Genomic DNA, 11,789 nt, shown 5'->3' with positions numbered 1-11,789 from the left:
CTAGAGTTAAAGATGAAGTGAGTCTCATAAGTTTCTTCAACTCTGATGAAGCCCCTATTCATTTTCGAGGAGGGTTTGTTCGTGCAAAGCTTCCTGAGCCACAAAATTTGGTCTACTATATTATCATGCACCACACCACCCTTGAAGATAGAGTTGAGGTTTTATATTATTATCATTTCCCTATCCTAAATCATTTTTGAAGCAAAGAATGCATTTATTTTCTTTTTCTCCTACTCCATTCTATGGAGGACTGCATTTGGAATATAACCTAAAAAAATGTGAAGATGACAAAAATTACACTATTTATCACCAAGACTTGATGTTCTATTTGTTTAAATTTTATAACGGCCTCCACCCTCAAATTTTGAGCATTAGCCTTCCTCCTCTAAAAATTATTGCTCATAGCTCAAACCCCCCTTCTAAACCCACATCCAAAGAGGACCTCAGTGCCATGGCTACAAAAATTAAGGAAGAAAAATTGAAGTTATGGATGTTGAGAAAATTGGAATCATGAGTAAGGACACTAATCAGTCGAGCAAGTGGTTGAGAGAGAAAATTCCCTCCACCAACCATGCTATACCCAAACTAGACACCCTCGGGAAAAACTTTGGGCCTCGTCCCAAATGTAAGGACACCGGAAGGAACTATGGTGAACAAAAAAAAAGAAACAAAAAGTAAGAGGAAAACTGAGAATATGAAGGAAACCAACCCTTTTCCCTCCATGGTTTCTAACATGTTTAAAACAATTACTCCAGATTTTGGAAAGTTTGAGAATGTTAAGCATGGCACGGTAACCTCTCTAGTTAAGATGGGCACTGTAGATAGCCAAGCCCGAGCAGAAAGAATAGGGGGAGAACAAGAGGCTAGGGATGAGTAGGGGGAGATCACACTCAATAGAAAGACACCATGACTAGAAATGAGAGCACTGAACATGGGAGCTAGGTGGTGGATAAACTAGAAAAATCAATTGCGGAGTTAGTTAAATGGAACGAGGACCTGGAGGAAAAGTTTGATAGGGTAGCAAATTTCTCATATTTGTGCCATGCACTTGGAGGCCACCACACTCCATCTAATGAAAAACTAACCGAGACCTAGGGATCGATGATAAGGAGGTGGAGACAATCGCACCCTGTATGGCTTCCTAGCTGACGACTAGCTTTGATGGCTCCCCTATTAATGTGGTTAGTTTTTTTTTTTTTTTTTATGATGCTCAGTTATACTTTATACCTTTGAGCCTTTTTTAGTTTTTATGTATGGACTAATAGTAGGGCCAATATTTATCTTATATATGGGCATGATTTTGTATATTGATAAGATTCTCGATGCTTATGGTAATATTTACTTATTGGTTATGGGTATGGGTACCTTTTTGAAATTTCAAAAGGGGGTGGGGTAATCTTGTAGTAGTTAATCCCAACTAATCTACGGATAGTTGTTCTTCTATTTTTGGGCCAGCCCCCATTTTGGTTGCTTCTATATTTAAACAACATGAAGTCTATAGAAAATATATTCTAGTTAAAATACAAAATTATATTTAAATTATATTATTTCATTATATAATATATATAGTACAAATTTTTATGTAAAAAAATACTCAACTATTAAGAATAACTTCAAAATCATCATATTTGATGTTCTAATAAAACTCAATTTTTGTTTTTGATGACTTCATATAAGATACATCTCCAACATATAAATATAAATTTTTTAAATAAGAAACAAATCTCAAACATATGCATGTAGTACAAATAATTTTATTTTATATTTTTTAATACAATATTAACTCTATAAACATAATTATATTGTGAATTAATGATAAAATAATTAACTTTGTATTTGAAAATTTTTCAATTTGAATGAACTTCCCAAATCCATCACACCCTTAAATATTTCCATGTTTTGTTAGGATTTTTATGTACAACAAACCATTATAATTTTTTTCAAAATACATATTTTTGAATTGAAATTTTCACTTTTATCAATTAAGAATTACAGTTTTTTTTTAAAGTAATGTTAAACTATGAGATAGAATTACTAAATACCATATTGTTACACTCCAAACTGTTAAATGAATTGAACTATTAAAAATTGAAAGGAGTTGGGGATTTGGCCCTTTGTTGTTTTGTTCTTCTATAAGCATTCTTAACCATTGTTTTAGGTTTCTTTTGCAATCAGTGAGGTTGAATTCATATTTTTGTGTAGAAAAGAATAATTGTGCTCAAGCCATTGTCGGGGAATTTAGAAATGATACTTGTATTATTTTGAGGTTTTTTCTTAAATAATTAGATTGTTAGATTGCATGTGTTGTCACAAGGGAGTAAGGAAAACAGAATGAATGTTTCTCCCTCGAACGTCTCAAACATCACACACTAAGCTCCATTCTAAGACTAAAAGTGTTAAATAGTCAAAATTGATTTTTTTCCCAAGCTTAATTTTCTCCTTAGTGTGTGATGTTTAAGGGTAGCCCCTAAGTTGCATCACCAGCATGGCCAGATCCCCTAAGCCTTTGTTCCTACCTTCTCAATGCGTCAAATATTTTGAACTGCTCTTCTCATGGTATCTTATTGTTGTTCTTATGCTTGTTTAATTATAGTGTTATTTTAGATTAAGGTAAAAATAAGTTTTGGACGAATCCAAAACCTTTTACAAAAAACTAAAGATAAAATTAAAGCAACATGAAGTTGTCTCAAACATCGAAACCAGATTTTACAACAGATTCCTCTAACGGAAGGAAGTTCTGGTCTTGGAAAACTTGCGAGAAGGCGATGTGCTTCGTCTTCGCTATTTAAACCATCCAATGTTATTATTGCCATCAACTTCTAACGATTGGTCATCTTGTGATTCCGCAATAATACACAGATTGACCAGCTCAGTCTATGCACGGACGTGGGTAATGACGAGATAAGTTTGATATGGGTAATTGACAAGGCATATGAATTGTTTGACCATATACAAAATTTGCAATTTATATTCATGGAAATGATTCATCTCAGACTTCAATACATACCTCAAGACTTTGAAATTATTAGTGGCGAAAGTGGAGACGCAACGAAATTCAGAACTACTGCCTATGAATATGAAATTGAACAATCTCAGCATGAGGAGCTCGAAAACCCCACGCATATGCATCCAATCGAGTGCTGCTATACACTGTCTGAATCGATAAGTCTCCCCACACGGGCAGAGCAGAGATATTCAAACAAATAGTGAACAAGCTCTAAATTTAGCTAAACCACTTTGCAAAAGTGTGAAGTTGCTTTCTTAGAACTGATTTACGCGGCCCTAATCATTCCTCCATCTTTAATTTATTCCTGTTTTCAATTAAAAGTTGATGGTAGTAGAGGCACAATCAGTCAGAATGGAACCCAATACACATCTCATACCAACTACACTGGAAAGCCAATGGTACCAAATTAAAACAGTCCACAATGTTTTTGTTAGAAGATCTTCCCTCAAAATAACTCTGTTGCTGTAACTGTAAGCGTGGTAAAAATACGCCTCATGCATTCCTTTATATATCTATCTGTACAAGGCGGTAATTCGTAGGAGCATCTCCGTGGTGAGACAGGTCTGAAGCAAACTGCTCCATGGCATGCTCTCCAGGGGCCTTATCGGTTAAACAAACAGGTCGCTGGCATTTCAGGCAAAGCTCCTCTATCGGACCAGTCTCCGCGACATTAAAATTAAAAATATTTATTTAGCAAGACATTTATAAAAAATCATAAAACTAAAGTTCGTACATAATAAGATTTGTCTTTTATGTCTTTTATACTGATATAAACTTACAATCATTTCTAGCAAATCAAAGATAAGCAAAATAAATAGATTAGGGTATTTAAAATAGAAGGCCTCATTGCCTTAAAAAACAATTATGAATTTAAGTATTGTAATCTTAAATATAATAATTTAACTAAAATATTATAAATATAATCAACTAAAAGACCTTATTAGATGCTTCTTAAGACATTCAGTGAGTTCAACCACATACTTAATACTTTAACAAATATGCATTGGATTAGTTTAAAAATTTCACATCTAATATAAACTTCTAATTAGTAACCCTTATACAAAATTTTGACTGCAAGGACTATTTCTTCTAATTAAGAATATATTTTAAAAAATGAACATATTTTAAAAATACAAAGAAAAATAAACTCAACGTTTGACTATATGATTAACAAACAAACATAATGGCAAGAAAGAAAAGACTGAAAAGTTTTGTTGGTCACTGAAAATCTCCATTAATGTAGGGTTGTTATCCCTGTGACCTTCCAACTCCTCAGGGAAAATTTTCTGCTCCAGGGGTTTCCAAATCTATTTATGGCTCATCCAAGGCTCTCATAGCCATTAGAAACCCATTTTTTTCTTTGGATAGGGTTTTTCTTGCTTCAACGAAGGGTCAAAGGTTTGCTCTCATTGCAAAATGTAAAGTTAACTCTAATGAAATTCATCATCTCGCCCAAAGGAGAAGATTAGAGGATAATTCCTTCAACGCCTAGAATTCAGCTCCATGTGAAAATATGGCACAAATTTTGGGATTGCTAGAAACAAAAATTTGTTGGTGATCTCGACATGAATCCCCTCAGTTGCGTAGGAGAAAATTTGATTCCTTTGGGGCAAGAAATGATTAGAATATCCTCTAATTTTTTCTATAAATAGGAGATAACATTGGTCAAATACCCCGAACAAATAATCCCTTGATTCAAAATGGCAATAGGGAAAATCCCCCAGTGGTGAATGCAAACAATATGAAAGATAATGATCTCTAAACCCTAATAATTAGTAATTAAAATACAAAAAAAATTGAAACAATGTAAATATCAGGGTTTATTTGAAAAGTGGAGTGGCTTGAGCCCCATTCCAACTAAATTCTTCATGCAAATGATAATGGTGTTGGGGGACCAAGTAAGTATTATTGATCTCTCTAATAACAATATTTTTATTAATTTTAAATCAACATAACCTAGAAATAAATTGCTTAATGAGGCCCCACTCTTCCTGGAAGGCCAACATGTTGAATTCTTAGAATAGAAACCTAATTTTAATACTCAAAATTTTGATAATTAGTAAATAATGAAATGGGTTGCCTTCAAAAAAATTTCTCATGAAGCTCCTCCATGAGAATATTCTGTGACAAACTGAGGACTCTCTGGAAGGCTTTAGAGGCATAGAAGAAAATTTTACTAACTCTATAAATGTCAAAATATTGGTTGACATCAACGCAAATGTTACCTTTCTTAAACCCCTAAGAATAATCACAAATCAATCCATTTGTTATCTTAATCCAAAAATCTTCATGGGTTCCTATGAGGGTTACATTCTTTGGCAACCGACCAACTCGAACAATAGTAGTTTAAGAGATTCTCTTGAAAGGATTAAGTTGTCTAGAAAAGATTAGTAAAGATCAGTAGCTCCTCCCGAAGAGCATGCTCTCCTACTACCCCTTTACTTAGTAGTAATGTAATTTTAGAGGGGACCCAAAAGATATCTATGGCATATCCTTCACATCTTTGTAAAGGTCCTAATTTGGATTGCTATGTTTTTCCTAACTCTTTTTTTTTTTTTTGGGGGCGAGGGGGTGGGTGTGGTGGGGGGGTGGGGGGAGAGAGGGGGATTCTCTATTATTATGGGGAAGAATCCTTCTATTAAAGGAGGATTTTATCTCTTCCTATGAAAGATTGTAATAACATGGGAATCTAAAATTAGAATAACATCCCAAATTTTGAGCCTATAAGCTCTCTTGAGTAGTCCCTAAATTGTCCTACCAACATGGGGATTCTTACTAAAAATACTCAGGTAATTAGGAATCATAGCCTCCACTTCAAGGAAGGATCCTATTTCTCTTACAATAGGGGATCCTCTCTCGAAAGGTTAAGTAGAGAACGAAAATATGCCCCCTGTGAAAAATTGATAGAGGACATAATTAACACCTTTACAGAAAAAAATGACTTAGACTACCAAAAAAAATGCTTATTGATCAATTGGTTTCCCTAGGTGGTGAAGGATATACTATGGAAGATCTTGATGTTGAATTGGTAGAAATGGAAGAATTAGACAAATTAAGAAGTATCCAACAAATTAATTCTTCCTTGATCTCTCCCAACATAGAAAGAATATCTTCAAAAAGGGGAAAGAAATATTTTAATGAATTGAGATCTGAAGGGCAATAAAAACTTACTAATCTCTTTGAAGTAGGGAAGAGGAAGATCCTTCCCAAGGGGCCATGTTAGTCCTATCTTGGAAAATTAGGGATCTTAATGCCCCTAACAAGCAACACCTTCTCAAGTGTTGTCTTAATAAATATAAACCTGACATAGCCATTATACAAGAAACTAAAATAAACTTGGAAGAAATAGCTAAATTGGACAAAAAATTAGGATTCAGATGTATATGGGGAATGTGAAGGTGCCTCATATGGAACCCTTGTAACATCAACATTTGCCTTACCTAGAATAACATAAGGCAAGGCTTCACTTAAATAGTAGAAATATTAGATAGATTCTTCTCCTAGGGTAACTACCCTGATCAAAATTCTTATCTCAAATCTGAAACCCTACCTTTTGCAGGCTTAGATCATTTTAATGTTCTCCTTAATATTTTTATGGGAGAATCCCCAACTCAAAATCCATTCAGATTTGAGAAAATGTGGTTCCTTGACCCCTCTCTTCTACCCCTTTTGGAGCTATGGTGGAAGGAAGCAAGACTCTCTAGATCTAACATGTATAAAGTAGTTCAAAATTTATAAATTATTAAGAACCATCTCATTCAATGGAATAAGTTTGCATTTTGAAACATCTTTGATAAAAAAATAGAAGTGGAAGCATAACTTGAATGGGTAAATCTAGAAGTCATGATTGTAGGGATAAGAGACGACCTGTATAACCATGAAAAAACCCTAAAATTGTAGCTATAAGATGTTCTAGCTATGGAAGAAGCTTATTAGAGGTAGAAATCTAGAGAATCTTGACTCAAAGAAGGAGATGAAACCACAAAAAAATCATAATAGCACAAAACTTTATAGAGCTCAAAATAAGGTTTCTAGGATTCAAATTGAGTTTGGGTTGATCTTAGAAAATCCCTCAAAGGTGGCAAAAGAGGCCTCCTCCTTTTTTGAGAAAATACTTTGTGATTATTCCTCATCATCTAGCCATAAATATTTCCTTAATAACATTCCTAGTTTAGTTACACCAAATAAGAACAAAGTACTCTTGGTAAAATTTACTAAGAAAGAAAGTAGAAAAGGTTCTTAAAAAAATTCAAATCTGGACAAGTCTCCAAGGTTGGATGGCTTCCCAACTAGTTTTCTTTCAAAAATATTTGCATTTCTTAGGAGGTGAAGTTACAAAGGCTCTAGAAGGAGTTTGTAACTGAGGAGGTTTCCTAAGGGAAGTGAACCCCACTTTCCTAGCTTTAATTCCTAACATAAATCTCCTAAAAGCTTTAAAGACTATATACCTATAACTCTTTGCAATGCATTATACAAACTACGAGCAAAAACCTTAGCAAGTAGGCTGCAAACTCTTCTTCTATCTCTCATCAATGAAGAACAAACAGGTTCCGTTCTTGATAGATCTATTTATGTTGGTGGTAATAGCTCAAGAAATTATGCATTCTCTACAAATATATAGGAAACCTAGAATGTTAATAAAATAGGATATATGGAAAGCATATGATAGTAAATTTCTATGTTCTTTTAAAATATCTTTAAGCTTTTGGCTTTGCAAAACCTTGGATCAACTTAATCTTTGAATACATTTCTACTCCTAGATTCTTGGTTCTTAGAAACAGTACTCCAAAAGGATCCTTTGCTCCATCTTGAGGACTAAGGTAAGGGGATCCTCTTTCCTCATTCTTGTTTATTCTGATGTTAGAAGCCCAAGGGAGAGCATTCTAAAATATCTGCTCTAATAAGCTACCTAAAGGCATTCAACCAGTTCGGAATGAACAACTCACCTCGCACCAACAATTTGTAGATGATACTATGTTGTATGGTGAAGCAAGCATCTTAGAAGCTAAGAGCACAAAAATCATTCTTAATAATTACATGGCAGTATCTAGTAAAGAGATCAACATGAAAAAATGTGAAGTCTTTTTTTGTAATACAATCCCTTCTTTAGAGGTCAACATCAGTAAAATTCTTAGCATCAAAGCTGGCACTTTTCCCTATAGATACCTTGGGTGTCAATTATAATCAAGGCAAAAGCAATCAACTAGTTAGGTTAATTTAAGTAGTAAGATCATGACAAGAATTCAATTCTAGAAAGGCAAATAGATTTCTCTAGCAATCAAGCTTACTTTGCTAAAATTAGTATCCACAAGTATGCCCATATATCATCTTGCGATTACCAATCTATCTATCCAGAGCAAGGATGGCCTAAATACAATTTTCAAAGACTTTCTAGGGCAAGGCTCTAATAAAAAAGAAATTACCATTATTGGCTTGGGATAAGATTTGTAGGCCAAAGGAAATGGTGGTTTTGGGATAAGGAACATCAAGATCAAGCTTTATCGCTTGGTGCTAAATTAATATGGAGAATGTTTAGAAACCCTCATTATCATGTACAATAAGTATCTTGACCCATTCAATCCACCAAGTCTCCTTAGAATTAAAAATCCCTTGATAGGATCAGACATTTGGAATTTCATGCTCAAATGCAAATCTATCATCTCTGACAAAATTACATGGAAAGCGGGAAATGGAGAATAGTTCAGATTGTGGACTAATTCCTTGGAAGGAAACTCTATCATTTTTAAGTTAAACAAATTTTTTTCACTTTGAGAGATCCTAGAAGAAGCTTGGGGCCCTTTTCTAAGTAACTATATTGTCAAACATAAATCCTCCCCAGCGGATTGGCAATGGAAATCCTCCAAAACCTTAAGGATCCTGAGTCTTCTAAATATCTTATGTTGTCCACTTTAGAAAAAATATCCATAGTCTTAACAGATAAAGAAGATAAACTGATTGGGGATGGATACAAAACAAGGAAATATATAGTAATAGAGGGATACAACTAGTTGATAGAATTTAGGAATCTCCCTGAGCTGTGTTGGGATTCCCTTTGCCTCCCTATGGTAGGAGCCTTCTACTGGCTTTCCCTTCGATAAAAAATCCCAACTACTAACAAATTTAGAAGAATGGGATATAAAGGACCCCTTCAGTGTCCACTATGTGAAAACGAGGAGCATCTCGACCACTTATTAGTCTATTGTGACTATTCTAGCCTGTGTTGGAATTGACTCTTCAAAAAGATGTCCTAGAAATCTTCTTTGCCTAATTCCATTAGATCTCTTTTCCTATCTTGGCCCATCTTGCTTAAAGAATCCATTTTCAGGGGTCTATGAATTATCTCTCCCTCCCTAATCCCATGGGAACTATGGAAAGAAAGGAATATAAGAGTCTTTAGAAATTTGAAGATAACATATCAAGAACTTACTATTAAAATGAAAACCTTGATTATTGAAGTTATTTATAGCAAGATATGCAACAACAATGAATCCCACAAAGCCATGACTCAATGGGATGATTCTATGAGACACAAATGGTTGGGGCTAAAGCTCTCCCTCTTCATAGGGAAAGGGAAGGATAAAAGTGAAAGGGACAAATGTGCTTGGTCCCCCCCTAAGAAAGCTGGGTAAAAATGAACTTTGATGGAGCTTCTCATGGAAACTCAGGAGTGGCTGTTATAGGGTGTTGTATTAGAAATTCCAAGGGTAAAATTATAATCAAAACTTGTAAATTCAATGGATTTATGTCCAACAATAAGGCAGAGCTAAGAGCCTTGGTGAGGGGCCTTTGGCTTTGTTCTATCTTCAAATTTTAGAACATTGTGATTGAAGGGGACTTGACCATAATCATTAAAGCTCTACGAAAAGGTTACATGCCTAATTGGAAACTGCAATCCTTGCTGGCTAAAGCATTGAGTTCCTTCCATCTTTTAAGCATATTACTATGAATCATATCTATGGGGAAGCAAATTCTTTGGCAGATCAATTGGAAAAGGAGCTGATCGTTCAAATAAGACTAGTGTCTCTCAAAGATTTTGTTCAGATGATCTTCTACTTAGGAAGGAATTTTTTAGGGATCTACATTTTATAACCCCTTGATGATTTCTAGGTCTTATTTTTTAGTTGTATCTAGGTAGTTAGTCCCATTGTATATATGTTAACTTTAAATTAGTATTATTTTTCTAGAGAATCTGATTAAACTAGATTATATGAGAAACTTTTGTTTTTTTGGCAACTTTATCTAGGGGCTATTGGGAATAACATTTTGATCTCCCCTCTAACACTTTAGCCTTTTATATAAATTCTAATTTTGGATGTACTTCTAATAAATGAGAATTAATTACTTTTACGAGTTGGCAAGAACCTTTTATGCATGGATCAATTCACTCCTTGTGTGGTTCTTAAATACACCTTTTTTTCCTAGGATAAGTGGTTAAATTTGGGCAGCCCTTCTCTGTAGCTATTTATTAAGGAATGTCAACCACTTTGTTTGCATTCAAGTATCATGGACACCTCAATTAAGCTAACGTCTATTGCAAGGCTCATGGCTTTTGATAAGCCCATAAAGATTGAGAGAATTATGAAGTTTGTCCCTATCAAGAATAAGGTGGTTTGGAGAGTTGCTCTATAATGCTTAGGTACCCAGTATGTCAATTGTTTGTACAAGTTCCACTCTAATGTGGATATTGTTGCCATGTGCATAGTAGTAGTATGTCATTTTTATGATGAAAATGGTTTAATAGCTAGTTTCTATCGTCAACTTTTTGATGATCACTTGTTGGGTAATCTTGATATTGTCCTTATGAATATCAGAGGTGATCTCACCATTCCTCTTGCACCCAACTATAATACGCTATATATTAGGCTGGAACTTGTTCTTGTATACCCTATTATCTTTATAGAGGACCCGAAAAGCTTCTAGGAAGATAGGGGAGTTTGTAAGAGGAACATTAGATTTCTTCTCTACTTTTTTACCATTTTGGATCCTAGTGATTTGGACTGGTTGGAGCAATACTTAGAAGAAGTAGGGATACTTCATGAATGAGCCCTATGAGATGCCATAGAAGATCTTTGATAAGTATTCAGGGAATGAATACTTTTCTTGGCCTTCTTTTTGTTCTTTCTTGGTTTTATTTTTGACAAAGCGTAAAACTATTACCAATGTTGGTCTTTCTTAGAACTTTTACTATCTAACTCTAATTCATATTTTTTATGGTTTGGTCGATAAAATCAATCTTGAATAACCTACTTTGGTATACTATATTTTTTTCTGGAGGTTTGATTTTTGAGTATTATATTTTGTGGTTAAAAGTTTGTCCCATAGCCTAGGCAAGCTGAAAATTTTGTCTTATTTATGGTTCAGACTTGGGACTAATGGTTTGCTCTCAAATAATTTAGATTTTAAGTTACTTATTGATTTTGTCTTAAAGCTTATGCATTTTCTTAATTTGATAGTACTATAAGAAGAAGTCTAAAATTCACATAATTTAAATAAGGAAGGCAAAAAATCTAGGCAAAACCTGGCAATCTGTAGCCTCTATGGATTATATGGAGATGGAAATGGTTTGTTATCCTTTGGAATATTTTTAGCTGATTTCTTTCAGCAAGTAGTTGGATAGCTCTTTATTAAAGAAGACTTTGAAACCACCTACTAAATTTGTCTTGAGGGGTATTATTTTTTTAGGCTCCCTTTGAACTGTGAAGTTCTAGATAATTCCAAATTATTTTGTGTGGCACATTCATGTAGTATTTTATCTTTAGTTATCTACATCATTAAAATTGGT

The sequence above is a fragment of the Cupressus sempervirens genome, chromosome 10 (genome assembly GCF_028749045.1).
Source record: "Cupressus sempervirens isolate cs-2001-9-10 chromosome 10, ASM2874904v1, whole genome shotgun sequence".
NCBI lineage: Eukaryota > Viridiplantae > Streptophyta > Pinopsida > Cupressales > Cupressaceae > Cupressus > Cupressus sempervirens.
Note: the sequence above shows the minus strand (reverse complement) of the source record.